Source organism: Tenrec ecaudatus, chromosome 8 (assembly GCF_050624435.1).
Source record: "Tenrec ecaudatus isolate mTenEca1 chromosome 8, mTenEca1.hap1, whole genome shotgun sequence".
Lineage (NCBI taxonomy): Eukaryota > Metazoa > Chordata > Mammalia > Afrosoricida > Tenrecidae > Tenrec > Tenrec ecaudatus.
Window position 1 is genome coordinate 119,275,524 of NC_134537.1, and position 4,570 is coordinate 119,280,093.

The 4,570-nt window shown below is 47.4% G+C and overlaps 1 pseudogene; it reads left to right on the plus strand.

Moving 5' to 3' along the window:
• The first annotated feature begins 3,966 nt into the window (after positions 1-3,966).
• Positions 3,967-4,290, plus strand: LOC142454464 (jupiter microtubule associated homolog 1 pseudogene; annotated as a pseudogene).
• The last annotated feature ends 280 nt before the right edge of the window (positions 4,291-4,570 follow it).

Genomic DNA, 4,570 nt, shown 5'->3' on the forward strand with positions numbered 1-4,570 from the left:
TTACTTGTTGCTTGGACCAGGCACCTGCTCTCTGCCCCCAGCTCTGGCCCTGGGTGTCGGTGCTGCGCCTGCATTCTGGCTCATTATCCAGGGAGGCTTCTCTAATTCATCCAATCATCTCTAGACTAGAGTTTCTGCTACCTCTGTTGACACCAATTCAGGCAGGGATCCCACACGTGCCCCTCAGGTGGCTCTTTGTCTTGATGGCCTCAGGATCCTGACTTCCTAATTTGAGATGACTCATTGTAAAGCCAGTCAAAAACGATATGGACCAATCTCAGAGTCTTCTACGACTTGTTTGTATGTGCCACCCAGTGATTGGGTGCACAGATTATAGAAAGAACAACCACACAAACTACTTCATTTCACAATGCATTCAGTGTTCAAACAACAATATTTCAGCTAAACTTAAGTTCTTTCTGTTCTTTCAAATGCTGCCTGCGTTTTGCACATGCATGTCTTTGCATATACTACTCTCTCAATTCTCCATGTTATGCCCCTTCTTTCACTTGAGGACTAACTTGTATCTACACAAAGTCTGAAACTGTCACGGAGGTGACTGCCGCAGTGGCCCTACAAAGGGTTTCAGAGGCTGTGACCAAGAGAGCAAAGCGGAGAAGATCATGGTTATGTGAGACTAGGGCTATCCCACTGTGAATACCTGGCCTGAACTTCATTAGTGAAAGTCTGTTCTTCTGGTAGTCCATAAGATATTCCGTGTCCTTTGCCAACATCATAATTCAAAGGTATTGTGATAGGTAGGTTTATTGTGCCAACCTGGCCAATAGGAACATGTGGGGTTAATCAGGTTGCAGTTTGATTGGAGGGCAAAGAGATAAATGGCTCTGCAAGGCTCGCCCCTCTCTCTCGGTCTCTGCTGGTCTGAACGTAATGGAGCATGCAGGCTGCTGCTGTAGCTAGTTCTCTGCCTCAACCAGTGAGCTACACTCCCTGTGGGCCAGGCCAATGCATGGATTATGTCAATACAGCCTGAGGCTCCTTTGAGACATGCTTTGCCACTCTGCTGGTGCGTACATTGCTTGAGCTTGAGGCTGGTAGGTACCGTTGCCTTGTATTGCTTACGTTCATTTGATATCCCATCCAGGCCTGCTTTGCTAAGTGCCTGAGCTACTGACCGTTGGTGACCTGCCTTGCTGCTTGCTGCCTCTGGGCCAATTCTTCTTGCCTTGCCCTGGGAGGACTCTGCTGTCTGCTTCCTTGACCTTGGACCTGGGAACTCACGTGAGTCAAAGGACTTTCAGTATATTAACTGTTCCACGGAAGTGCGTTGAACTGAACCCTCTATGCTGCTGTGTGGACTAATTAGCCGGTATATTTCCTTGTCACTGATGAAGTACAGGTGAGAAGAGAGGCTCTGGGTGATCATGTGTCTGACATTTTCCAGCAGTTCTATCAGATGAGAAGTATAGGGAAGCTGGTTGGCTGGTCCTCCTTACAATAGAAAATGTGATCAAGGAAAGGGATATCTCAGAACCTCAGAAGCACATCTCCAGTGCTGAATAACAGACCTAAAAGCTTCTGCATGTGCTACAAAGGTTAGCCTTCTCTCCTCTAGTAACAGAGCTGACATTGCCGAAAACCAAATCCAGAGTCTCAGCATATGAGTAGCTGAATTACAGCTTCAGCTGAGTTGCAGGTCTAGAACAGTGTCTGATATTAAAGTGAGGGCATTAATCAGAAACAAATGGGACCTTTAAACATGGGATGGGAACATAGAGGCTGATGATCCAGAAGAGGAGGATATTGAGTCCCTAGAGTTAATAGAGTCAATCCAGTCAATAGATCCACCCCTCCCACCTGAGCAGATTAATCCACTATCAGTAAAGTAACTCACACGTGAGCAGATTAAGCAAACTGTTCAAGCTGAAATGCCAGGTGGGGCTGCATCTATAGCATGGCCTGGGGGAGATGCTTTACAAGATGTCGATGACAGACCCCAGGAAGCTCCCCACCCACCCATTATTTCCTCTGGACCTGTAACTAGAATTAAATCTCAGAAAGCTCCTAAAGGCGAGGTTCAGAGGATGACCAAGGAAGAAGTGCGCTCTACTCATAAAGATCTGCTCGGGTTTTCTAATACCTACAAGCAGAAGCCTGGGGAATTTCCCTGGGAAGGTTACTAAGGGTGTGGGATACTGGTGCAAGGAATGTAACATTAGACTAGTCTGAGTTTCTTGATATGGGGCCCTAAACACAGTCTTCCTTCAATGTCTCAGCGAGGGGTTAAGAGAGGATCTAACTGCTTATTTGGTTGGTTCACTAAAGCATGGGCTGCCAAATGGCCTAGATTAGACCAACTTGAGGTACCTGACCTACCTAGGTACACTGTAGAAGAAGGCATCCAAAAGCTTAGGGAAATTGATACGTTGGAATGGATCTCTCAGGATATTCCCATAGACCCAAAGAGGGAGGGCTCTGAGGACATACCTTTCATCACAACCATAAAGAACGAGTTTGAGAAGTGGGCCCCAGCATCTCTGAAGAATCCCGTCATTGCTATTTTATGTACAGCAGGATTAACAGTGAGACCTCTGATATTTGCCCACAATGGAGCTGATTGGTTCCCGTAGTGGTAGAGGGCAGGTGTCAGCACTGAATCAACAGAGACAGGGTTGGCATGGTTATCGTAATGGACAGCAAGGTTTCTGTAGTCATCAAACAACTTGTCTCAGGTGGACTTATGGCATTGGCTACTTAGCCACAGTGTCCCTGGGAGTGAAATACATGGGAAACCTACTAAATATTTACATGATCTATAGAGGCAGAAGAATGCTGGAGCAGGTGAACAGCAGAATAGAAAATCACAACTTAATCAATTCCCAGACCTAAGTCAGTATACAGACTCACAACCCCTTGAATGAGGGGAAGGTCAGGTTCCTTTGAAGGAGGACCCTGCTACATCACCGACCATTTATACACTAAGTATTTCTTCTAGCCTTCCCCAAAGAGTCCTGTCGGGAAAAGGAAATATTCAAACTTTTGGGGGATTACTAGACACTGGCTCTGAACTGACATTAATTCCAGTAGACCCAACATGATTCAAAGGCCTCCCAATCAGAGTGGGGCATATGGAGGTCAAGTTTTCCATGGAGTTTTAACTCAGGTACACCTCAATATGAACCCATCCTGTCATCATTTCCCCATTTCAGAATGCATCATTGGAATAGACATACTTAGTAACTGGCAGAACACCCATATTGGATCTGTGAAATGTGGAATAAGGACTATTATGGTAGAAAAGGCCAAGTGGATGCCATTAGAACTGCCATTGCATAAAAAATTAGTAAGCTCAAAGGAATAGCACATTCCTGAAGGGATTGCAGGCATTAGTGCCACCAGCAGAGACTTGAAGGACACAGGGGTGGTAATTCCTTCTATATCCCAGTTAATTCACCCTATTTCGCCTAAAAAAAAAATCAGATGGATCCTGGAGAATACCAGGGGATTAGCATAAACTTAACCAGGTGGTGACTCCAATTGCAGCTGCCATTCCAGATGTGATTTCATTGCTTGAGCAAATCAATATTTCTCCTGGTCTTTGGTATGCAGCTATAGTTCTGGCTAATGCCTTCTTATCAATTCCAGTCTTCAAGGACCACCTGCTTGTTCCAGTTGGCAGGGTCAACAGCTCTCCACCATGGGTACATCAACTGTCCATCCTGTGCCATAATTTAGTCCAAAAGTATCTTGATCGAGCGGAGGTGCCTGCAGCGGTTGCCAGTAGTAGGTTGCAGGGTGGTTCTGTGCCCTTCGTCTCAATCCTCACACAGTGGCTCCTCGTGCTGGCCCTCCTTGTTTCTGGGCACCAGGACCACCATCACCACTTTCACGGGCGTCGATCCCACCAGCAGAAGCAGCTCTCAGGTTTTGCGGCCTCCAGGTGGTGGCTCCAATTTCTCATTAGGCTTTTACGAACCAGTACAACAACCTGTGCAGAGGACCAAAATGGCCTCCAATACCTTTGGGACGTCTGAAGAAAGCTCCCCTTCTTGGAGCAAGTCCACAGGTGCCAGTCTAGTGATGGCAGGGAAGACTCTGAGCCCTCGCTGTCCCAGACAAGGAGCTCTTCAGAAACAAACTCCGGAGACTATTTCGACCTGAAGGGAGAAGGATATTCACGGAAATGTGGACCCAGACCTGTCCGCCAGCCTGGGCCCGAGCGAGGAGAAGCCTGTGCCTGCTGCCCCTGTGACCAGCCCTGTTGCGCCGGCACCCATGCCATCCAGGAGAAACCCACCCTGCGGCAAGTCCAGCCGGGTCCTGGGTTAACCGCCCGAGCATGACCCCCTGTGCCCCATCCTGCTCTCTGTGTGTTTCTCCACATGCGTGTGAACTGCACAATTTGAGCCTGACTGTACATCTTTTGGGTTTGTTTCATTTAAAAAGAAGGATCTCGATTGTCTGTCTCTTCCATAACATGCCACACTAGTGCATTCTACTGATGACATTGTGCGGACTTGACCGACTAAGGGGGGTGCAACAAAGACTCTAGATTCACTGGCACAACAGCTGCATGAGGAAGGTTGGGAAATCAACTCAATGAAGACTC